The sequence below is a fragment of the Pseudophryne corroboree genome, chromosome 2 (genome assembly GCF_028390025.1).
Source record: "Pseudophryne corroboree isolate aPseCor3 chromosome 2, aPseCor3.hap2, whole genome shotgun sequence".
NCBI lineage: Eukaryota > Metazoa > Chordata > Amphibia > Anura > Myobatrachidae > Pseudophryne > Pseudophryne corroboree.
This window is the reverse complement of record NC_086445.1, coordinates 342,322,258-342,347,736: the sequence shown is the minus strand read 5'-3', so window position 1 is coordinate 342,347,736 and position 25,479 is coordinate 342,322,258. Positions and strand designations below refer to the sequence as shown.

The window sequence follows — 25,479 nt, the reverse complement described above, 5'->3', positions numbered from 1 at the left end:
ATGCACACCTCACACTGCGGTCACTGATGGGTGCAGGGCGCAGGGGGGGGCGCCCTGAGCAGCAATATTAACACCTTGGCTGGCAAAAATACATCACATATAACCCCCAGGGCTATATGGATGTACATTAACCCCTGCCAGAATCCATAAAAATGTGGGAGAAAAGTCTGCGTAAAAGGGGCGGAGCTATCTCCTTCAGCACACTGGCGCCATTTTTCCCTCACAGCTCCGTTGGAGGGAAGCTCCCTGGCTCTCCCCTGCAGTTAATACACTACAGAAAGGGTTAAAAAGAGAGGGGGGGGCACAATTTAGGCGCAGTGTACAATATATGTGCAGCTATAAGGGAAAACACTTTTTTATAGGTGCTATCCATGTGATATATAGCGCCCTGGTGTGTGCTGGCATACTCTCCCTCTGTCTCTCCAAAGGGCTTTGTGGGGTCCTGTCCTCTATCAGAGCATTCCCTGTATGTGTGCTGTGTGTTGGTACGGCTGTGTCGACAGGTATGTGGAGGATAATGAGGTGGAGGCGGAGCGAATGCCTGTAAATATGTTGTCACCCCCTGCGGGGTCGACACCGGTGTGGTTGAACTTATGGAAGGATTACGTGAAAGTGTCAACTCCTTACATAAAAGGTCGACGACACGGAACAGCCGGCTACTCAGCTTGTGCCTGTTCCAGCGTCTCAAATGTCATGGGGGGCTCTAAAATCGCCCGCTACCTCAGATAACAGACACAGATGTCGACACGGATACTGACTCCAGTGTCGACATCGATGAGACTGGTGTATCATCCACATAGGTCCACCCGTTACAGGATTGAGGCAATGAAAAATGTATTACACATTTATGATTATACCCCAGGTACCACATAAAAGGGTATTGTGTTTGGTGAGAGAAAACTATTAGTAGTTTTTCCTGCATCTGAGAAATTAAATGAGGTGTATGAGGAAGAGTGGTCTTCCCCCGGTAAGAAATTGATAATTTCTACAACGGTTATTGGCAGCGTACCCTTTCCCGCCAGAGGATAGGTCACGCGGGTGTTATGAGCCACGGCTGTGGCTCATTCCTGTTTTGCATTTTGGTTCTGTATTTTATGTTATACTTCTGTTTATGTTCCCCGTGGGTATCATGGGGTGCTCGGAGCTCACCCTTAAGGAGGGGATACTGTTATGAACCACAGGTAGTGGTTCATTTCTATTTTATGTTTATTAAGTTGTCTTGCATGCCAGGATTTCCTGTTGCTCTGTTTTAGTATGCTCTGGTCTGCTGCCGCTGGTTAGTCTGTGTAATTGCAGCTTGTTCCATGTGTTCAGCCTCACCTGGCTGCTAATTGCATCTTGTCAGCTGGAATCATGCAATAGGCCAGCTGCTCTGGATTATTAATTAGGCCTCTCTGTTATATGCTGGCTGATTGCAGTTCACAGACGCTGGTGATATTTCTGGGTTTTCAGTCTGCTTGAGTTCTGAGCTTGGTTCCTGCTAGTTCCTGAGCTTCCTGTTTGCCTGTGTCTGCTGCAGAGAGTTCCTAGTCCCGGTCTTTTCGGTTGTTCCTGTCCTCAGAGATCCTGTACTCGGAAGTTACCATCTGTTCCTGGAGTCTGACCGAGCACCTTTAACATCTGGTGGTGTTCGTGAGTCGCGGCGCAGCCGTGTGTTGCGGCTTGTCCGCTTCTGTTTATTATTTTGTTTAATTGTGTTCTGGAGCTTTGCGGAGGATTCCGCTTCCACAGATCCACTCTGGTGTCCGGCGGAGCCGGATAGGAGTGTCGGATCAGTGGATCCTTGGTTGTCCTTTTTCCTGGCGGCTAGTCCGCACATACCTTTTGATTTAGTTAGTTAGCTTGTAACCCCTGGCCTGGTTGCTTAGTCAGAGGGCCCCTTGTTATCACCCTGTCTCGGACTTCCTCTTGTCTCCCATTAAGACCTGCGGGGGCATCGGGGTTGGGCAGACATAATCCGCCCTTCGAACGCGGCTGCCATGGGCTCAAGCAACCATAGTCTCGCAGGGGATTTCTGATAACACGGGCGAGACAACGGAGTTAGGGTGCCAGGGGTTACTAGGCTATCCAGCTCCCACAACCAGCTTATTTTCCTGTACTCAGATCCCTGCCATAAGATCTCCTCCGGTCTGGAGTACAGGAATCATAACATTATCACCAGCCATACCACAAAAAAGAAATAAAACTTTTTTTTCTTTTTTGGCCCAGTCCAGTGTCTAGTCTAGAATCCAGTCCTGTCTAGAATTCAGTGTGCAGAATCCAATCCGGTGTTTAGAATCCAGTCCTGTATAGAATTCAGTGTGCAGATTCCAGTCCGGTGTTTAGAATCCAGTCCGGTGTTTAGAATCCAGTCCGGTGTTTAGAATCCAGTCCGGTGTTTAGAATCCAGTCCGGTGTTTAGAATCCAGTCCGGTGTTTAGAAAAAAAAAAAAAGTCTTGATTTGTTTAGCAAAATTTAGTCTTGTCTTGCCTTGTCTTGCCTTGTCTTAAATCCTCCTATGTCTACTATGCAAGCCCTGCAGGCATCTCTCGAAGCCCTGAACTCTGTATTCAGTGCTTTGAGACCAGAGCGACTACAAGTTTGGCAGCAATCCCTAAAGCAACTGCAAAACCTTCTGACTAAAATCTTGCTCATTTTGCCAGAAGTCGTTGAGAGTACATCTATCTCTAAAGAGACTCTTGTTCACAGTATGGTGACAAGAGAATCCTCTGGTTTAATTGAAGAGAAAAGGTTTAAAAGTTTTCTGCGGCCCAGGCTCTCAGAAGAGGAGCGTCTGCGTCGCAGAAACTTAAACTTATGCCTATATTGTGGGGGTTTAGGCCATTATCTGCAGACCTGTGAGTTGCGCAAGCCAAAGTGTGGTGACGAGTCTTGCCCTCTGGCCAAGTTGAGTCATGATACAAAACCTACTCCTGTCTCTACTGTGGCAGAGGTACTTGTCACACAACCCACACAAAAAAGCTCTCTGTCCTATAATTGGGGTCCTTGGGCAAGGGAGCCCCATTATAGATTCAGGAATCAAAAGAGAATGTTTCTCTCCTCTCTTGAGGTTCCTGTGGAAGCGGAGTTGCAAGTCCCTGGAGGGGTGCCCGATGCCCAGGTTCCTGGAGTGGTGCCCGATGCCCAGGTTCCTGGAGTGGTGCCCGATGCCCAGGGTCCTGGAGTGGTGCCCGATGCCCAGGGTCCTGGAGTGGTGCCCGATGCCCAGGGTCCTGGAGTGGTGCCCGATGCCCAGGGTCCTGGAGTGGTGCCCGATGCCCAGGGTCCTGGAGTGGTGCCCGATGCCCAGGGTCCTGGAGTGGTGCCCGATGCCCAGGGTCCTGGAGCGGTGCCCGATGCCCAGGGTCCTGGAGCGGTGCCCGATGCCCAGGGTCCTGGAGCGGTGCCCGATGCCCAGAGTGCTGGAGCGGTGCCCGATGCCCAGAGTGCTGGAGCGGTACCCGATGCCCAGAGTGCTGGAGCGGTACCCGATGCCCAGAGTGCTGGAGCGGTACCCGATGCCCTAGCTTATAGAGGGACATCAAATATTATAGTTCAGGTGTCCATACCGGAAGGGGTCTCAGAAGCTGTTACCCCAGGTAGGGATTTGAAAAGCGCAATCCCAGAAAGGGTATCTAAAACCATAGTTCTTGAAGGGAACTCGAGAAGCAAAACCCCAGAAGGGATCTTTGAAGTAATATCCCCAAGTGGGGTCTCGAGAGACGCAGCCCCAAAGAAGGGTCTAGAAGTCGCTTCCCCAGGAAAGAACTTAAGAAGCATAGCATTAGTGGAGGATCTGAACGTTATGGCTTCAGCAAAAGTCCCGGAAGTCATAGTCCCGGGAGAACTTTCGATAATTATCGACTCAGAGAGGGAGGCCGATGGCCCGATCCCAGTCAGGGAGGCCAACGGTCCGGTCCCAGTAAAAGAATCCGAGGTGCTGACCCCAGCGGGGTTCCCGGAGGCCACTGCCCCAGCGGGGTTCCCGGAGGCCACTGCCCCAGCGGGGTTCCCGGAGGCCACTGCCCCAGCGGGGTTCCCGGAGGCCACTGCCCCAGCGGGGTTCCCGGAGGCCACTGCCCCAGGTGGGGTTCAGAGAGTCACTGCCCCGGGTGGGGTTCAGAAAGTCACTGCCCCGGGTGGGGTTCAGAAAGTCACTGCCCCGGGTGGGGTTCAGAAAGTCACTGCCCCGGGTGGGGTTCAGAAAGTCACTGCCCCGGGTGGGGTTCAGAAAGTCACTGCCCCGGGTGGGGTTCAGAGAGTCACTGCCCTGGGTGGGGTTCAGAGAGTCTCAGCCTCAAGTAAGGTCAATAGTGACCAGGTACTAGCAAAGCACTTCAGTCAGTCAGATGGGAAGGAAACAGATCCTGACTCTGATATCTCAACATCCATAATCTCAGTCAGATGGGAAGGAAACAGATCCTGACTCTGATATCTCAACATCCATAATCTTTGATGGGGACTTAGCCCAATTTCTGGCGCTTTACAAACACTATTACATTATTATGTTGTCTAGACCATTTCTGGGCATCACTCCAGAGAACCTTGTGCTCTATCTTATTTATTCTTTTAAAGGAGAGCCTTTTGAGTGGGTGACCAGCCTAATGAAAGCTGAAGATCCCATTCTTCAGGATCCCCCATCATTCAGTGATGCAATTATTAAAAGATATGGTTCCAAAGAAATTGGTTCAGGTTCCTCTAAGTCACCCGTCTTGTCTTCTGAGATTCCACCAAATGCTGTAAACTCGGCACAAGAGTCCCAGCCCGTTGTTTTGACTGCAGGATGTGCTTTTCTGACTTCTTCTTCTTCTAATAATAGTACTTTGCCAGAAAGTTCAGCTCCCAAGGGTAAGAAACCTGTCTCTGATTTGAACGCAGCCTTGTTGGGTGGTACCATCAGTTCAGACAATGTTTGGGGAATTACCTTGGTCAGACCTAAAGAGCTTTGTAAAAAGAAGAAGAAGAAAAAGAAATAATTTTTGACTCTTGCCTTGATAAAAAAAAAAAAAAAAAAAGATTTTTTTTCCTTATCTTGTGTCCAGTGGCCACCGTCAGGGGGAGGGCACTGTTACAAGCTGTGGTTGCAGCTTGTTTCTGTTTTCGTGTCTGTTTGACCAATGTGTCAGGTTTTTTTTTTTTTTTTTTTGTATCCCTTGTTCTGGATAGTCTGAATTTTGGGGTCTTTTGACCCCTCCTCAAGAGGGGGGTAATGTTATGAGCCACGGCTGTGGCTCATTCCTGTTTTGCATTTTGGTTCTGTATTTTATGTTATACTTCTGTTTATGTTCCCCGTGGGTATCATGGGGTGCTCGGAGCTCACCCTTAAGGAGGGGATACTGTTATGAACCACAGGTAGTGGTTCATTTCTATTTTATGTTTATTAAGTTGTCTTGCATGCCAGGATTTCCTGTTGCTCTGTTTTAGTATGCTCTTGTCTGCTGCCGCTGGTTAGTCTGTGTAATTGCAGCTTGTTCCATGTGTTCAGCCTCACCTGGCTGCTAATTGCATCTTGTCAGCTGGAATCATGCAATAGGCCAGCTGCTCTGGATTATTAATTAGGCCTCTCTGTTATATGCTGGCTGATTGCAGTTCACAGACGCTGGTGATATTTCTGGGTTTTCAGTCTGCTTGAGTTCTGAGCTTGGTTCCTGCTAGTTCCTGAGCTTCCTGTTTGCCTGTGTCTGCTGCAGAGAGTTCCTAGTCCCGGTCTTTTCGGTTGTTCCTGTCCTCAGAGATCCTGTACTCGGAAGTTACCATCTGTTCCTGGAGTCTGACCGAGCACCTTTAACATCTGGTGGTGTTCGTGAGTCGCGGCGCAGCCGTGTGTTGCGGCTTGTCCGCTTCTGTTTATTATTTTGTTTAATTGTGTTCTGGAGCTTTGCGGAGGATTCCGCTTCCACAGATCCACTCTGGTGTCCGGCGGAGCCGGATAGGAGTGTCGGATCAGTGGATCCTTGGTTGTCCTTTTTCCTGGCGGCTAGTCCGCACATACCTTTTGATTTAGTTAGTTAGCTTGTAACCCCTGGCCTGGTTGCTTAGTCAGAGGGCCCCTTGTTATCACCCTGTCTCGGACTTCCCCTTGTCTCCCATTAAGACCTGCGGGGGCATCGGGGTTGGGCAGACATAATCCGCCCTTCGAACGCGGCTGCCATGGGCTCAAGCAACCATAGTCTCGCAGGGGATTTCTGATAACACGGGCGAGACAACGGAGTTAGGGCGCCAGGGGTTACTAGGCTATCCAGCTCCCACAACCAGCTTATTTTCCTGTACTCAGATCCCTGCCATAAGATCTCCTCCGGTCTGGAGTACAGGAATCATAACAGCTGGGAAACACCCCATAGGGTAGATACAGCGCTTACACGCTTATCAGAAAAGGTGGCACTACCGTCTCCGGGTACGGCCGCCCTGAAGGAACCTGCTGATAGAAAGCAGGAGGTTACCCTATAAGATATGGTCACACACTAGGGCATTATATTGCGACCAGCCGTTGCTTCGGCATGGATGTGCAGTGCTCCCGCTGCGTGGTCAGATTCCCTGTCGGAAAATAACTATAGATAGGGACAATATTTTGCTGAAAATAGAGCATATAAAAGACGTGGTCTTATACATGCGTGATGCACAGAGGGATATTTGCCGGCTGGCATCAAAAATAAGCGCTAGGTCCATTGCCGCCAGACGGGGGTTATGGACTTGGCAATGGTCAGGCGATGCCGACTCGAATCGGCACATGGAAGTTGCCCTATAAGGGGGTAAAGCTGTTTGGGGATAGTTTTTCAGACCTCGTTTCCACAGCTACTGCTGGGAAATTTATTTTTTTGCCACAGGCTACCCCACAACAAAAGAAAGCACTGTATCATCAAGTACAGTCCTTTCGGCCCCAGAAAAGCAAGAGGGCTAGAGGCTCATCCTTTCTGCCGAGAGGCAAAGGTAGAGGAAAAAGCTGCAACACACAGCTAGTTCCCAAGAGCAGAAGTCCTCCCTGCGTCCGGTAGGTCCACAGCATGGTGCTGGGGCTGCTCAGGCGGACCCGGGTACGGTGGGGGCCCGTCTCAGATATTTCAGCGGACAGTGGGCTCTCTCACATGGATCCCTGGGTCCTTCAAGTAGTATCTCAGGGGTACAGGCTGGAGTTCGAGACGTTCTTCCCCCCGCCGTTTCCTAAAATCTGCCTTACCGGCACCTCCCTCTGCCAGGGAGACGGTGTTGGTGGATATTCAACACTATAATCACAACAAGTGATTGTCAAGGTGCCCCTCCTTCAGCAAGGAAGGGGTTACTATTCCACAGTGGTTGTGGTACCGCAACGGTTCGGTGAGACCCATCTTGAAATTAAAATACTTGAACTTTTAAATCAGAAGATTCAAGTTCAAGATGGAATCGCTCAGGGCAGTTATAACGAGCCTGGACGAGGGGGATTACACATTTACCCCCCTCACCAGGAGTACCTCAGATATGTGGTACAGGACTGTCACTATCAGTTCCAGACGCGGCCGTTGGAGTTGTCCACGGCACCGAAGGTCTTTACCTAGGTAATGGCCGAAGTGATGATACTCCTTCGCAAGAAGGAAGTTTTTATTATCCCGTACTTGGACGATCTCCTGATAAAGGTGAGGTCCAAAGAACAGTTGGTAGTGGGGGTAGCACTCTCTCGGAAAGTGCTACAACAGCACGACTGGATTCTCAATATTCCAAAGTCACAGCTGGTCCCGACGACACGTCTTCTGTTCCTGGGAATGTTTCTGAACGCAGACCAGAAAAGAGTGTTTCTTCCAGTGGAAAAAGCCGAGGAGTTGTCATCTCTAGTCAGAGACATCCTAAAACCAGGACAGGTGTCGGTACATCAATGCACACGAGTCCTGGGAAAAATGGTAGCTTCGTACGAAGCATAATTCCATTCGGAAGACTCCACGCAAGGACGTTCCAGTGGGACTAATGGTCCGGGTCCCATCTACAGATACAACAGCGGATAACCCTGTCAGCAAGAAACAGGGTGTCGCTGCTGTGGTGGCTGCAGAGGGCTCATCTACTAGAGGGCCGCAGATTCGGAATACAGGACTGGGTCCTGGTGACCACGGATGCCAGCCTTCGGGGCTGGGGTGCAGTCACACAGGGAAGAAATTTCCAAGGAAATTTCGCTTCACATAAATATTCTGCAGCTAAGGGCCATTTACAATGCCCTAAGCCAAGCAAGGCCCCTGCTTCAGAACCAGCCGGTACTGATCCAATCAGACGACATCACGGCGGTCGCCCATGTAAACAGACAGGGCGGCACAAGAAGCAGGATGGCGATGGCAGAAGCCACAAGGATTCTCCGATGGGCGACCTACACCCAGGAGAATGGGGACTTCATCCAGAAGTTTTCCAAATGCGGATAAACCGTTGGGAATGACCACGGGTGGACATGATGGCGTCCCGCCTCAACAAGAAGTTGAAAAGATATTGCGCCAGGTCAAGGGACCCTCAGGCGATCGCTGGGGACGATCTAGTGACACCGTGGGTGTACCAGTCGGTTTATGTGTCTCCTCCTCTACCTCTCATACCCAAGGTACTGAGAATAATAAGAAGGCGAGGAGTGAAAACCATACTCGGGGTTCCGGATTGGCCATGAAGAGCTTGGTACCCGGAACTTCAAGAGATGCTGGCAGAGGACCCTTGGCCTCTGCCGCTCAGACAAGACCTGCTGCAGCAGGGACCCTGTCTGTTCCAAGACTTACCGCGGCTGCGTTTGATGGTATGGCGGTAGAACACCGGATCCTGAAGGAAAAGGGTATTCTGAAGGAAGTCATTCCTACCCTGATCATAGCCAGGAAGGATGTCACCGCAAGACATTATCGCCGCGTTTGGCGAAAATTTGTTGCTTGGTGGGAGGCCATGAAGGCCCAGACGGAGGAATTTCAACTATGTCGATTCCTGCACTTCCTGCAAGCAGGGGTGACGTTTGGGCCTCAAATTGGGGTCCATCAAGGTCCAGATTTCGGCTCTGTCGATTTTCTTCCAGAAAGAACTGGCTTCACTGCCTGAAGTTCAGACTTTGGTTAAAGGAGTACTACATATTCAGCTTCCTTTTGTTCCTCCTGTGGCACTTTTTGGATCTCAACGTGGTGTTGGATTTCCTAAAGTCGCATTGGTTGAGCCACTTAAAACCATGGAGCTAAAGTATCTCGCGTGGAAAGTGGTCATGCTGTTGGCCTTGGCCAGGCGTGTGTCAGAATTGGCGGCTTTGTCATGTAAAAGGCCTTATCTGATTTTCTATATGGATAGGGCAGAGTTGAGGACTCGTCCTCAGTTTCTCCCGAAGGTGGTCTCAGGTTTTCACTTGAACCAACCTATTGTGGTGCCTGCGGCTACTGGGGACTTGGAGGATTCCAAGTTGCTGGACGTAGTCAGAGCCCTGAAAATTTTATTTTTCCAGGACGGCTGGAGTCAGGAAAACTGACTCGCTGTTTATCCTGATGGCACCCAACAAGCTGGGTGCTCCTGCTTCTAAGCAGTCTATTGCGCGCTGGATTTGTAACACTATTCAGCTGGCGCATTCTGCGGTAGGATTACCGCAGCCTAAATCAATAAAAGCCCATTCCACAAGGACGGTGGGCTCATCTTGGGCGGCTGCCCGAGGGGTCTCGGCTTTACAACTTTGCCGAGCAGCTACTTGGTCAGGGGCAAACACGTTTGCAAAATTCTACGAATTTGATACCCTGGCTGAGGAGGACCTGGAGTTCTCTCATTCGGTGCTGCAGAGTCATCCGCACTCTCCCGCCCGTTTGGGAGCTTTGGTATAATCCCCATGGTCCTTACGGAGTTCCCAGCATCCACTAGGACGTCGGAGAAAATCAGAATTTACTTACCGATAATTCTATTTCTCGTAGTCCGTAGTGGATGCTGGGCGCCCATCCCAAGTGCGGATTGTCTGCAATACTTGTACATAGTTATTGTTAACTAATCGGGTTCTTGTTGTGAGCCATCTATTCAGAGGCTCCTCTGTTATCATGCTGTTAACTGGGTTTCATATCACAAGTTGTACGGTGTGATTGGTGTGGCTGGTATGAGTCTTACCCGGGATTCAAAATCCTTCCTTATTGTGTACGCTCGTCCGGGCACAGTATCCTAACTGAGGCTTGGAGGAGGGTCATAGGGGGAGGAGCCAGTGCACACCAGATAGTCCTAAAGCTTTCTTTAGATGTGCCCAGTCTCCTGCGGAGCCGCTATTCCCCATGGTCCTTACGGAGTTCCCAGCATCCACTACGGACTACGAGAAATAGAATTATCGGTAAGTAAATTCTTATTTTTTTACACAAAGGCTATCAGCCTCCCATCCACTGCCCAAGGATGGGAGGGACCCCTTGATTTAAGGGGTCCCCACTCCTCCAGGGTACCCCGGCCAGGGGTGACTAGTTGGGGGGGGGGGAAATGCCATGGCCGCAGGGACCTATATAAAAGTGTCCCCCGGCTTTGGCATTATCTCTCTGTCTAGTGGACCCCGTTGCTTGTTTGAAAAATACAGGAGACCCCTACATCTTTTGTCCCCCGTATTTTTTGAACCAGGACCGGACGCAGAGCCCGGTGCTGGTTGTTTAAATATGGGGGGACCCTACGTAATTTCCCCCCTGTATTTTTTTACAACCAGGACCGGCTTAAAGAGCCCAAGGCTGGTTATGCTTAGGGGGGGACCCCGCAAAATTTTGTTTTTACGGAAAAAAGACCCTTTCCCACAGATAAGCATGCACGGGTCTCACTGATCCGTGCATGACTATCAAAACACGGCTTGAAAAAGCAGTTCTATTTTTTTTCCTGCTTTTTTTTAGGATTTGTAAAAAATAGCGACCGCAATTGACCACTCACTGACAAACACCAAAATACGAATGAATAGTAAATTCCCGTGTTGTATGAACAAACAGCCGCGTTTGACCGATGGTGCATTCATTCGTATTTCTGCCCTCTGCCATGAAAACCATTACGAATAGCCCCAACACTGCCGAGATTTGTGCTTAGTAAATTCCCATCTTCACACTTAGAAAAAAAAAAAAAAAGCGGACAAAATCGTGACTTTAGTAAATATACCCCCATGTATAGTTCAATCCTAGACGTAGTCATCTTTTGTCTCATAGGTTACCAAAGTTTACTCTGTTACATTCTGACAAATAAGTCCTGAATATCTCCGGACACAAATGAGGTATTATTAATCCACATAAGCAATTTTCTGTGCAAAGCGATTTCTGTTTAACTATCCTGTCTCTCTATGATACCTAACTGGGTCATCGACACCAGTGGACTCTTTTTATTTTTACAACTTCCAAATAAGTTAACTATTCCAGTCCCAGATGCAACAACGCTTTAAGACCCATCGCAGCGTCAGCTGAGGGCTCTGCTAAAGTCCATTTAAACTGTAGCAGAAGTGTTGTTTAGACTTGCTTTAGTTGGGGTTTCGGTTAACATGGCTGTAGTTGCATAGGCTACACAGCTCAGGTTCTGCCCACAGCATGGTCGTTCCTTCCTCAGACCACCTTTTACTTCTAAACGATCACATTTGCGAATCAACTGAGTTTTTGGCTACGGCATCTATGGATATTTGCCAAGTAAGTTTTCGCTACTATTAAGGTTGCTTTGGTTGGGGTCTTGACATGCCGAGGCTGATTCGAAGGAATAAAGGCGTTGCTTTATGCTGGCGATATGTTATTAGTCCTTTTGGGACAAATTGTATTTCTCAGGCTACTGGGGGAAAGTTGTTTTTCCTACCACTGCATGCACAAGTTCCTAAAAGGAAATACGCTGGTATAGCGTTCGCATCTTTTACACCTCAGTCCTTTCGAGTCTGTGCTCAATAACAACCATACACAGTAGATGTGGTAGAGGACGTGCTTATCAACAATCCACTAGCCGTCGTCAAAACACAAACCCAGCTGACAAACCAGCGGCAGGGCGGCTTTCCAGCCATCTCTGATCTTCAAGTTGCGCGAACATATCTTCAAATTTTTCATTTGGGCGTGGTTTCAGACATACATAGATAAGTGGATCTGCAATTTCGTGTGCAAAGGTTACAAACTGGTGTTCGATAGTTTTCCACCGATGCGGTTTTTCAGGACAAGCCTGCCTGTGTCAGCAGACAAGAAGGCAGTGTTGTAGACTGCTATTCATTCTCTCATAGCTTTAGCATCCGGTATACAGGTCCAGGGATTCTATACCAATCTTTTCGTAGTACCAAAGCCAGACGGCTCAGTCAGACCAATATTAAACCTAACGGGGCTCAATCAGTATGTCACTTACTACACAGTCAATATGAAATCGCTGAGGTCACTGATTGTGGGCTAAACCACAGAATTTCAGGATTTCACTGTATCTCTGGAATGCGTACTTACACATTCCAATTTATCCACCGTATCATGCGTACTTACGGTTTGCAGTACAACAAAACCATTATCAATTTCAGACACTGCCATTTGGTCTCTCATCAGTGCCTTGGGTATTCACAAGAGTGATGTCTGTGATGATTGCTAATCTCACATCCAAGTAATAATAGTTCCGTACTTAGACAACCTACTCAAGGCGTCGTATAAACACATACTCTTTCAGCATGCCTTCCGACTGTACAATGTCCTAGTTTAGCACGATTTTACTTGCCAGAGGTAAAAGCACAAAGTATTCGTCATCTGGTACATTTAGTGCTGTGAATGCCAAATTGCTTTCTCACAAATATTTAAAATGGACGCTCTAACATATATTGTAAACACTAGGCGCATCTTATTACTATATACGATAAAAGTGCACTGTACATCGCAAAACACTGCATCCCATAAGAGAAAACAATACACCCACACATTATCTGAGTTCCAAAGCTCATTGATGTATATAATTGTTATTAAAAGGATATGGATTCAATATATTACAATGTACAGTATACCTATAGTTACAACTCATACAGTAAGCAGTTAATACATACAGTTACAGGCCAGCGATACAATCACCATATATTTCAATGCATCCTCCTCTTAATATCTCTCTCTCTCAGCAAATAAATACAGGAACTGATCTGGCAATAACTCCATCATTATCTCAGACCAAACAGCAACTGACCTCCTGTGTGATCAGCAATGTGTTATCTAGTTTTTGGGGGAGAGAACTTACTCATTCATGAGTCACTAGTCTCTTTGTATATGCTAAACAGGTTCAGCCTTGGGGACGTCCAAAGGGGCTGGCCTGAGCTTCCTGTCCACTACCTGTTTGGAATATCTGTTGTTCTAATAAAAGTGATTTTAGCTTACATACATTTAATCATAATTATTTGTTGCAATGTCCTACAACTTAATAACAAGTATCAAATGAATCTACACATTAATCTGGTTGCTTTAATAGTAAATATGACCGGTCTATCTTGCTTCGTTCAAATAATACACATACATGACGTTACTTCATTATATAATTTTAAATCATCATGATGTCTGGCGCTTGATATTATTATAATTATGTACTGCATGAAATAAGTGTCGAATCCATCTATATGGCATGTCCGTGTAAATGTGTGTGTTACCATATATTGCTGTGCTCGCTGCGCGTATTTGCAAGTATAGCGACTCATATGTGTGTAGTTTGTATGTTCTTTTTATGTAATATTTTTGACTTCGACAGTGCTCAAACCACGGACGGTCTCGGTGCACTTGTGCATTCGACTGTTAGTAAAGATAAGGGAGTTTTTTCCAAACACTCCAGTTCGGAATATTTCTCACGTCCTTTTCAGCTTGATCTGCTTGCACAGTAGTCCGGCTTTCATCTACAAAATTCATCAGATGGTGCGGTTGGCTCCAAAGGCAAGAGTATCGCTACTCTGGTGGTTCCAAATACAAGCTCTCACTGCGTAGAAAAAGGTTCGGAGTCTGGAATTGGATAATTCTGCAGACAGACGCATCTCTCAGCTTTAGTATGACATTGTCAGCTTCAGGGTCTGTGGTCAGACCAGGAAAGATTACTGTCAATAAATGCCCCGGAACTCATGCCTATTTACAAGGCTCTGCAACAGGCAGTTCACATCTTACAGTCTCACACTGTTCATGTTCGGTGAGACAATGCGACGGCAGTCGCATACATCACCAAACAAAGAAGGACTCTGAGTTGCATGGCCATGCAAGAAGTTGCTCAAATCCTAGATTGTGCTAAGCATCACCAGGTAATATTATCAGCAGTGTTCATTCCCGGAGTGGACAACTAGAAATCAGATTATCTCAGTCGTCATGATTTTCAACAACATTCAAGTATGTGTTCAAAATAAGAGATCCAAAAAAGTGGATGATCTCACAATAGCGTGGCCATACAGCCTCGTATCTATTTCTACCATTTCCGCTGCTTACTCTGTTGCATACTAGTGGCGCCTCATTGGCCTCGGAGAGCGTGTTTCTCTGATCTTCGTGGTCTACTCGCAGACGATCCGTGGCCGCTTCCGCTACGTCCAGACCTTCTGCAACAGGGTATGTCTCTTTACCCCTATTTAGCGTGGCTGCGTTTGACAGAGTGGCGGTTGTTACCGCTCTCTTAAGACAAAAGGGCATTCCACAGTTGGTTATACCAACCATGTTACGTGCTAGGAAGCCAGTTACATCGGCTTATTATCACAGAATTGAACAAGCTTATGTTGGTTGGTGTGAAGCTTGGAAGTTTTCCGACATCTTCATTCTAGTTATCCAGTCTTTAACTATTTTTACAGGCGGTGTTAGATGGAGGACTACGTTTTCCGACACAAAGTGCAGGTTTCTGCTTTGTCAGTTTTCTTTCAGCACCGTTTGGCTCTTTTGCCAACAAGTGCATACGTTCCTGCAAGGTGTCCTTAGAGTTCAAACTCCGTTTATACCACCTACAGCTCCACGGGACTTCTATCTAGTTTAGATTTCTTGTAGTCCTCACCTTTTGAACTTTAAAGTGGATGTTCTGTTTCTCACTTAGAAAACCGTTTTCTCCTAGCCTTAACTTCGGCAAGGCGTGTTTCTGAATTAGGTGCATTGTCATGCAAACCACTGTATCTAGTGTTTCATAATAACAGAGCGGAACTTCAGACGCATACCGCTTTTCTACCAAAGAGTAGTATTATCTTTTCAGAAAAAAAGCAATCATAGTTCCTGTTTTCTCAGACCATTCCGGAACTCCAGCTACCTTGAATGTGAACATCAACAGTACGTGAAACCGATACATTGTTTGTTCTCTATAATGCAGTCAACATAGGTTGACCAGCTTCCAGACAGAGGTTGGCTAGATCTTGATTATTCGTCATGCTTAATTTGATACTATTTTACAACTATTTTATTTTCACGTTATACTTTTGTCGTGCAGCTACATGGTTGCCAGTGCCCACGTGGTGCGCTTTTACAAGTTTGGTACTTGTACGGCATCAGCATCTAGCTTTGGCCGTCTACTGTTACAGGTGCCAGCCAGCTCTACTGCCCAAGGGAGAAACTTTGGTACGTCCCAAGAGTACTCCAGTGACCCCTAGTGGATGAAAAAGAAAATAGGATTTCGGTACTTACCAGATAAATCCTTTTCTATGAATCCATAGGGGGCACTGGACACCCACCCAGAGCAGTTTCACCTGTCTTGTGGTAGGTTACGTTTATACTTATAGTATACTTTATCATCCACTTGTTTAAAGGTTGAGGTGACTGTTATCTGTTCTCATTTCAACTTTCTAGTTGTTCGTTATATTATAATGTTATATGTAATTCTCCATTGTTCATCCTCTTTTGCTCCTGTTCGTCCCAGCAAAAAAAATACTGAGGCATCTGGGGAGTATGGAGGAGGAGGAGGAGGGTTACACATTTTAATTATTTAAACGTGTCTTTCACTTACGTCCTAGAGGATGCTGGGGTCCACATTAGTACCATGGGGTATAGACGGGTCCACTGGGAGCCATTGGCACTTTAAGAGTTTGAGAGTGTGGGCTGGCTCCTCCCTCTATGCCCCTTCTACCAGACTCAGTTTAGAAAATGTGCCCGGAGGAGTCGGTCACAGCTAGGGGAGCTCTACAGAGTTTCTCTAGTGAAAGTTTTTTTTTTAGTTTACTATTTTACAGGGAGTAAGCCTCCCTGCTTTGTGGGACTAAGGGGGGGGGGGAGTAGTGTCCACCCTGCGGCATCTGAGCCACTATCTCCGCTGACAGGACACTGAGCTACTGAGGGGATCAATCGTTCCCCGCCACAGGGGATCGCTCACCCCAGCAGCATGCCGCCACCCCCTTACAGAGCCAGAGATCAGTGGCGAGTTAGTCACCGGCCCCCCTAGCAAGCGGGGAGCCGGTGTGAAGATGGTGGCAACAGGGTATGGAGCACAGTACTAACTGCGCTCTGGGGCTCAGTGGTACATAGTGCGGCGCTGTGAGGGGCGCCCTGAGCCAGCGCCTACACCCTACACTGACCTCCAAGCCTGTCAGGGTCCCAGGATCGCTGCCAGCATGATTCCTCAGGCCAGGTATAATCTTCTGAAGAGGGGGAAGACAGCGCCATGTAAGGGGGCGGAGCTTCTCAGAGCAGACCCAGCAGTGTTCAGCGCCATTTTCCTGCCTGCAGAAACGCTGTCAGTGAGAGCTGTACCTCCACATAAACTCCAGCTATCTGTTACAGTACAAGGGGGTTGCAGAAGGGAGGGAGGATGTGTACAGACTGTGTAACCTATTAAGGTGCACAGTCAGTGCTGGTTAGGGGTCTCCGTATCTGTTAGCGCTGTGTGTGGGTTGGCTCCAATCTCTGTGTCTCTATTTCCTTACTTGGGGGGAAACTCTGTCTGCCCTTCCCTGTGTGTATGTGTAGTATCTGTGGTCTCCATTAAGCTATGTCCAGGGACTCTGTGTCATACAGTATGCTGCAGAGGACATGTCCTCTCAGGATGATCCCATTCCATGTAATCAGGATTGCGCTGTGTTAGCGCAGATACCAACAAGGGAGCCTGAGTGGTTATCCTCTATTAAAACTATGATTTCTCAGATTTCTACTTGGGTTACACAGAATGAATATGCAACTCAGGTTTTACAGAACTCTATGGCAGTTTGGTCCAGTTCTGTTACCTCAGGACCCCCTACTGTATGTTCCCACAAACGTGCTCTTGCCCAGATTATGCAAGATGACACGGATACCGACTCTGACACGGCAGACGGTGATGGCGATGTGCTGAAGGGGGCTGCATCTCTTGCAAAAGGGGTGCAGTTGATGATAGAGGCTATTAGAAATGTGTTGAATATTGCAGATACAACACCGGAGCAGGTTGAGGTGGCTTACTTCACTGTAAAAGTAAGAAAGCCTCGCTAACCCTCCTTGCGTCTAAGGAATGAAATGCTATATTTGAGAAATCCTGAGAAAACCCGGAGAAAAAATTCCAGATACCAAGAAGGGTTCTGGTTGCTTTCCTCTTCCCTGAGGAGGATAGAAAAAAATGGGAAAACCCACCCTTAGTGGACGCGTCTGTGTCCAGACTCTCCAAAAAGGTGGTTTTACCTGTTCCAGGATCTACCGCGTTAAAAGAACAGGCTGATCGCAAAATTGACACTTCGCTCAAATCCATATACACGGCTTCAGGAGCGATACTGCATCCTACTATTGCCTGTGCATGGATTTCCAAAGCTATAGTAAAGTGGTCAGGCACATTACTTGAGGATTTGGATACAATGGATAAAAGTGATGTTGAATTGTTTTTATGTAACATTCAGGATTCTGCAGGATTTATGGTGGAATCAATGAAAAACCTGGGTTCCATGGCTGCAGGGATATCTTCCATGTCTGTCTCAGCTCGCAGGGGACTTTGGCTGCGCCAGTGGTCTGCCGACACAGAATCCAGGAGAGTTGTGGAGACCCTACCCTACAAAGGTCAGGCTCTTTTTGGGGAAGCGTTGGATGCGTGGATTTCCACGTTTACAGCGGGTAAGTCTCCTTTTCTTCCCTCAGCTGCACCTGCTATGAAGAAGCCTTTTTCTTAAGCTGCATCACAGTCCTTTCGGGCTGCTAAAACAAGAAAGGCCAAGCCATCCAACACCACCGTTAGAGGAGGTTGGCCAAAATCCAAGAAACCTGCTGCTGCGTATTCCCAGGAACAGAAGCCTGCTTCAGGTACGCCAAAGTACCTGAAGCATGACGGTGGACCATGCGGCCTGGAGGTGGGACCGGTGGAGGCATTTCAGTCATGTCTAGGTGTCGTCCGGCCTGGATCCCTAGGTGCTGGAAATTGTGTCCCAGGGGTACAGGCTGGAGTTTCATGACATCCCTCCTCACCGGTTCTTTAGAAGTTGGTGGATGCACAGGTCATTGTACCAGTTCCACCCCATTTGCAAAACAAAGGTTACTATACGAACCTTTTCCTGGTACTGAAACCGGATGGTTCGGTCAGGCCCATTTTGAACTTAAAATAGCTGAATCCCTTTCTGAGGGAGTTCAAGTTCAAAATGGAGTCTCTGAGGGCGGTGATATCAGGACTGGAAGTGCGGGAATTCCTGGTATCCCTAGATATCAAGGATGCGTACCTCCACATTCCGATTTGGCCGCCGCATCAAGCTTATCTCCGACTCGCACTGTGGACAGTCATTTTCAATTCCAGGCCCTGCCATTCGGCCTCTCCACAGTGCCGAGGGTATTCACCAAGGTGATGGCGGAAATGATGGTTCTCCTCCACAGACGGGGGGTGAACATAATTCCATATCTGGACGCTCTGCTGATAAAGGCGTCATCCAAGGAGAAGCTGTTACAGTCCATTGTTCTCACGACCCTTCTGCTCAGGGAACATGGTTGGATCCTGAACCTTCCAAAATCACATTTGGAGCCGACCAGGAGGTTGTCCTTTCTGGGAATTATCCTCGACACAGAAGGGCAGAGGGTGTTTCTCTCAGAGGAGAAAGCGTTGGTGATACAAACAATGGTCCGGGATGTTCTGAAGCCAGCCCGGATGTCGGTTCATCAGTGCATTCGCCTTCTGGGTAAGATGGTGGCCTCTTACGAGGCGCTGCAGTACAGGAGGTTTCATGCTCGACCCTTCCAACTGGATCTCCTGGACAGGTGCGCCGGATCTCATCTACACATGCACCAGAGAATATGTCTGTCGACAAAGTCCAGGATTTCCCTCCTCTGGTGGCTACAATTACCTCACCTTCTGGAGGGCCGCAGGTTCGGGATTCAGGACTGGATCCTTCTAACCACGGATGCAAGTCTCCGGGGCTGGGGCGCAGTCACTCAAAGGGAGACCTTCCAAGGAAGCTGGTCAAGTCTGGAAGCCGGACGACCAATAAACATTCTGGAACTAAGCCGTCTACAACGGTCTTCTGCAAGCGGCCCATCTTCTGCGAGATCGGGCCATTCAAGTGCAGTCAGACAATGTAACGACAGTAGTTTACATAAACTGACGGGGCAGAACGAAGAGCAGCTCTGCAATGTCGGGTATTAAGAATCATCCTCTGGGCAGAAAAACACGCGTTGGCATTGTCAGCAATCTTCATTCTGGAAGTAGAGAACTGGGAAGCAGACTTACTCAGCAGACACGATCTCCATCCAGGAGAGTGGAGACTCCATCCGGAGGTGTTCGGGGAGGTAACAGATCTTTGGGGTGTACCTCAAATAGACATGATGGCCTCTCGTCTCAACAAGAAGTTTCGTCAGTATTGTTCCAGGTCAAGGGACCTGCAAGCTGTTGCGGTGGACGCCCTAGTGACTCCGTGGGTGTTCAGTTTGGTGTAAGTGTTTCCTCCACATCCACTCATTCCAAGAGTTCTCAAACTCATACGGAAAACTAGAGTTCTGGCAATCCTCATTGCTCCGGACTGGCCAAGATGGGCTTGGTACGCGGATCTTCTGGATCTACTGCTAGAAGAGCCGAGGCCTCTTCCTCTTCGGGAGGACCTGCTGCAGCAGGGGTCATTCACTTATCAAGACTTACCGCGGCTACGTTTGACGGCATGGAGGTTGAACGTCAGATATTAGCTCGGAAGGGCATTCCGAACAAGGTTATAACTACCCTGATATAGGCTAGGAAAGGAGTAACGTCTAAACATTACCACCGTATTTAGAAAAAATATGTATCTTGGTGTGAGTCCAAGAAGTTTCCTATGGTGGAGTTTCAACTGGGACGGTTTTTCCTATTCCTGCAAGCAGGTGTTGATATGGGCCTGACGTTGGGGTCCGTAAATGTCCAGATTTCGGCCCTATCCATTTTCTTCCAGAAACAGTTGGCTTCCATTCCTGAGGTTTAGACTTTTCAGAAAGGGGTTCTGCACATCCAGCCGCCCTTTGTGCTGCCTACGGTGCCCTAGGATCTTCACGTGGTGCTGCAGTTTCTCCAATCGGATTGGTTTGAGCCTCTGCCGGAGGTTGAGGTCAAGTTTCTCACGTGGAAGGCTGTCACTTGTTGGCCTTAGCTTCTGCTAGACGTGTGTTGGAGTTTGGGGCTTTGTCTTGTAAGAGCCCCTACTTGATCTTCCAAGAAGATAGAGCTGAGCTCTGGACACGTCCGCTGTTCCTTCCGAAGGTTGTGTCGGCATTTCATATCAACCAACCTATTGTGGTGCCAGTTGCTACTGACTCCTCAATTTCATCAAAGTTCTTGGATGTTGTAAGGGCTCTGAAAATGTATGTGAAGAGGACTGCTCGTCACAGAAAATCGGACTCTGTGTTTGTCCTGTATCATCCCAAGAAACTTGGGTGTGCTGCTTCTAAACAGACTATCTCTCGCTGGATCAAGTTCACTATCCAGCACGTGTATTCTGTGGCAGGATTGCCGTGTACTACGTCTGTTAAGGCCCACTCTACTCGTAAGTTGGGTTCTTCCTGGGCGGCTGGCCGGGGTGTCTCGACTTTACAGCTTTGCCAAGCGGCTTCTTGGTCTGGGTCAAACACGTTTGCAAAGTTGTACAAATTCGATACTTTGGCCTCTGAGGACCTAAAGTTTGGTCAATCAGTTCTGCAGGAGCCTCCGCGCTCTCTCTCCCGTTCTGGGAGCTTTGGTACATCCCAATGGTACTAATGTGGACCCCAGCATCCTCTAGGACGTAAGAGAAAATAGGATTTTAATTATCTGCCTTTAAATCCTTTTCTCGTAGTCCATAGAGGATGCTGGGCGCCTGCCCAGCGCTTCGTTATCCTACAGTGGTTAGTTACGTACTGTTTTGTTACTTGGTAAGTAATCTTGTTCAGCCGTTGCTGTTGTTAGAAGCTAGTTAGCTTGGTTTGCCTTGTGTGTGTGCTGGTGTGACTCTCGCCACTATCTGTGTAAAATCCTTCTCTCGGAGTTGTCCGTCTCCTCGGGCACAATTTCTATACTGAGTCTGGTAGGAGAGGCATAGAGGGAGGAGCCAGCCCCCACACTCAAACTCTTAAAGTGCCAATGGCTCCTAGTGGAACCGTCTATACCCCATGGTACTAATGTGGACCCCATCATCCTCTACGGACTACGAGAAAAGAATTTACTGGTAGGTAATTAAAATCCTATTATCCCTGCTATCTCACCGTCCATATCCTGTGATGACCTTCCATAATGCCTTCTTGCAGGCCATGGGTTTTCTATGTGACTGGGCTCCTTAGAGCTTCTCTGCACTGGCACTATTGCATGCAACAGTTCTCCTCATAACTGAACTGCACATTACACCTAGTTCTTTTCTTTCTTGGGACAGACACAGCAAGCTCTTCCTCCTCCTGCCTCTTTCGCTCCTGCTCCTCACCCACCGCCTCTTCAAACTCATCCTGGGTAACTATCACCTCCTTCTCCTCCTCATGCTCCTGCAAACCCCCAAATCCTGAAAGCCATCCTGCAAACTGCCAAAACTTACTCTCATTCACAAACAAAGCTCGCACCCTATTACATTTCACCTTTGAGCTCTCTCCAAAGATTTTCAACTGCAGTGAGATCAGAATTCATTTATGACCAATTTAAAACAGTCCATGTTTTCTCTTTCAACCATTTTTTGTGCTTTTGTGTGTTTTTTGTGTTTGTCGGAGTGGACCCATGATCTTTGACCCAAACCTAGTTTTCTTACACTGGGTAGTACATTTTGCTCCATAAAACCTTGATAATCCTCTGATTTTCAAAATGTCTTCAATACAGTGAAGGCCTCCAGAGGCAGCAAAGCAGCCTCACAATATTATGGATCCTCCACCACGTTTAACCCTAGGTAGTGTGTTCTGCTTCATTTTGTCATCTTTAAAAAAGTCGCTGATCTCCATTGCCAAATTGTCGGGGGTTTTTTTGTTTTGTTTTTAATATCCACAGAACATTTACTCAGAAGGATGTGGGTTGTCTAGGCACTTTATCTCCGTCCAATGCTTAATAAATAGATCCCTAAAGCTGTTTCACTACATTCCATTGTTTGTTACTATATACTTAATGTAACTTTCAGCTGTGCCAATAATGTTGACCAGAACTGTATACTGTCCAAATAGTAAATATATAGATGTGATTTTGTGATTTGATTGTGACAATTGTGCAGAATGTCTAACCTACAATCAGCAACAGCCTTTGATATAGATCTGACTACCAAGAGGACATATAGGGGTATATGCAATTCACGGCGAATCGCGGCAATTTTTCGCCGTTTTTTAATTCGACTAAATTCGCCAGGTGAATTCCGGAAGGTGGCTTCCGGAATTCACCATATTCAATGAAAAACGGATTCGCCAGAGTCGCGGGCGAAAATCGGCCGATTTGGCGGATTTTGCCGCGATTTTAAAAAACGGTAAAAAACGGGAAAAACCCGGGGGGGAAAATGGCGTGGGGTCCCCCCTCCAAAGCATAACCAGCCTCGGGCTCATCGAGCTGGTCCTGGTTCTAAAAATCCGGGGGAAAATTGGCCAGGGATCCCCCGTATTTTTAAAACCAGCACCGTGCTCTGCGCCTGGTGCTGGTGCCAAAAATACGGGGGACAAAAAGAGTAGGGGTCCCCCGTATTTTTAACACCAGCATCGGGCTCCACTAGCTGGACAGATAATGCCACAGCCGGGGGTCACTTTTATGCCGTGCCCTGCGGCCGTGGCATTAAATATCCAACTAGTCACCCCTGGCCGGGGTACCCTGGGGGAGTGGGGACCCCTTCAATCAAGGGGGTCCCCCCCCCCCAGCCACCCAAGGGCCAGGGGTGAAGCCCGAGGCTGCCCCCCCCCCCCATCCAATGGGCTGCGGATGGGGGGGCTGATAGCCTTTTGTGATAATAAAAAGATATTGTTTTTTCCAGTAGTACTACAAGTCCCAGCAAGCCTCCCCCGCAAGCTGGTACTTGGAGAACCACAAGTACCAGCATGCGGGAGAAAAACGGGCCCGCTGGTACCTGTAGTACTACTGGGAAAAAAATACCCCAAAAAAAACAGGACACACACACCGTGACAGTAAAACTTTATTACACACTACCGACACACACATACTTACCTATGTTGACACGCCGACTGCCACGGTCTCCGACGATCCGAGGGTACCTGTGAAAAAATGATACTCACCTTCCAGCGTCCAGAGATAAATCCACGTCCAGAGAGATAAATCCACGTACTTGTAAAAAAAAAAGAAAACGCAAATACCCGCTCCATACCGGACTAGAAAGGGGTCCAATGCTTTCACATCAGACCCCTTTCTCCCGAATGCCGGGACATCACGTGACTCCTGTCACTGAAGTCCCTTCAGCCAATCAGGAAGCGCTACTTCCGTGGCGCTCACCTGATTGGCTGTGCGCTGTCTGTACTGTGACAGCACATCGCAAAGCCGCTCCATTACTTTCAATGGTGGGAACATTGCGGGTAGCGGTGGGGTCACCCGCCGGTCAGCCGCTGACCGGCGGGTGACCTTACCGCTAGCCGCTAAGTTCCCACCATTGAAAGTAATGGAGCGGCTTTGCGATGTGCTGTCACAGTACAGACAGCGCACAGCCAATCAGGTGAGCGCAACGAAGTTGCGCTTCCTGATTGGCTTAGAGACCTTTCTGTGACAGCTGTCACTGACAGGTCTCATTCGTGGAAAGGTGTCCCATGTGTCAGCATGGGACCCCTTTCAGTCCGGCATGGAGCGGGTGTTCGGTTTGTTTTTTTGCCAAGTACGTGGATTTATCTCTGGACCATGGCTGAGGTGAGTATATTGATCTTTTCTTTTCAGGTATCCGTGGATTCTACATGGAGAAGAGGACCGATGTCGGCGTGTGAACATAGGTAAGTATGTGTGTGTCGACGTATGAAATAAAGTTTTACTGTCGACGGTGTGTGTGTCCTGTTTTTATTTGGGTATTTTTTTCCCAGTAGTACTACAGGTACCAGCGGGCCCGTTTTTCTCCCGCATGCTGGTACTTGTGGTTCTCCAAGTACCAGCTTGCGGGGGAGGCTTGCTGGGACTTGTAGTACTACTGGAAAAAACAATATCTTTTTATTATCACAAAAGGCTATCAGCCCCCCCATCCGCAGCCCATTGGATGGGGGGGGACAGCCTCGGGCTTCACCCCTGGCCCTTGGGTGGCTGGGGGGGGGGGACCCCTTGATTGAAGGGGTCCCCACTCCCCCAGGGTACCCCGGCCAGGGGTGACTAGTTGGATATTTAATGCCACGGCCGCAGGGCACGGCATAAAAGTGACCCCCGGCTGTGGCATTATCTGTCCAGCTAGTGGAGCCCGATGCTGGTGTTAAAAATACGGGGGACCCCTACTCTTTTTGGCACCAGCACCAGGCGCAGAGCCCGGTGCTGGTTTTAAAAATACGGGGGATCCCCTGTCAATTTTTCCCCCGCATTTTTAGAACCAGGACCAGCTCGAAGAGCCCGAGGCTGGTTATGCTTTGGAGGGGGGACCCCACGCCATTTTTTTTTATGATTTCACCGTTCCAGCATAAAAAATAAATAAATAAATAATAATAATATTTTAAAAAATATATAAATAATATTTGTGCCTCCAAAAAAAAAAAAAAAAGTACCTAATCCCTTCTAATATAAATAGATCTGCTATTCCCCCCCCAAAAAAACACAAAAAAAAACATGTTTAAATTTTTTTTATTTGTTTTCACCCTCCAAAGTGTGGCGGATTGAAAATGACGAATTTGCTGTCTAAAAGCACTGCTGTCGAATTTCCAAACTTGAATTGAATATGCTTTGGTCGAATTGCAGCACTTGTATCATTGCAGAAAAGTCGAATTTGCAAAAATTCGAATTTCAAAAAGTCGAATTTTGAAAGTCCGTTTTTTGGTCGGAAAGCACTGAATTGCATAGGCGATTTTTTTTTTTTGGTCGAAAATGACCCGAAATTCGACAATTTCGGGAATTCGACCGCAATTGCATATACCCCATAGAATATTAGACCATGGGGGTAATTCCAAGTTGATCGCAGCAGGACATTTTTTAGCAATTGGGCAAAACCATGTGCACTGCAGGGGGCGCAGATATAACATTTGCAGAGAGAGTTAGATTTGGATGGGTTATTTTGTTTCTGTGCAGGGTAAATACTGGCTGCTTTATTTTTACACTGCAATTTAGATTGCAGATTGAATTTACCACACCCAAATCTAACTCTCTCTGCAAATGTTATATCTGCCTCCCCTGCAGTG

The 25,479-nt window shown here is 47.9% G+C and overlaps 1 protein-coding gene across 1 annotated transcript in view; it reads left to right on the top strand.

Annotated features, from left to right (window-relative positions):
- UGGT2 (UDP-glucose glycoprotein glucosyltransferase 2) overlaps positions 1-25,479 on the top strand; it is an 813,961-nt gene that overhangs the window by 337,869 nt on the left and 450,613 nt on the right. The window lies entirely within an intron of this gene.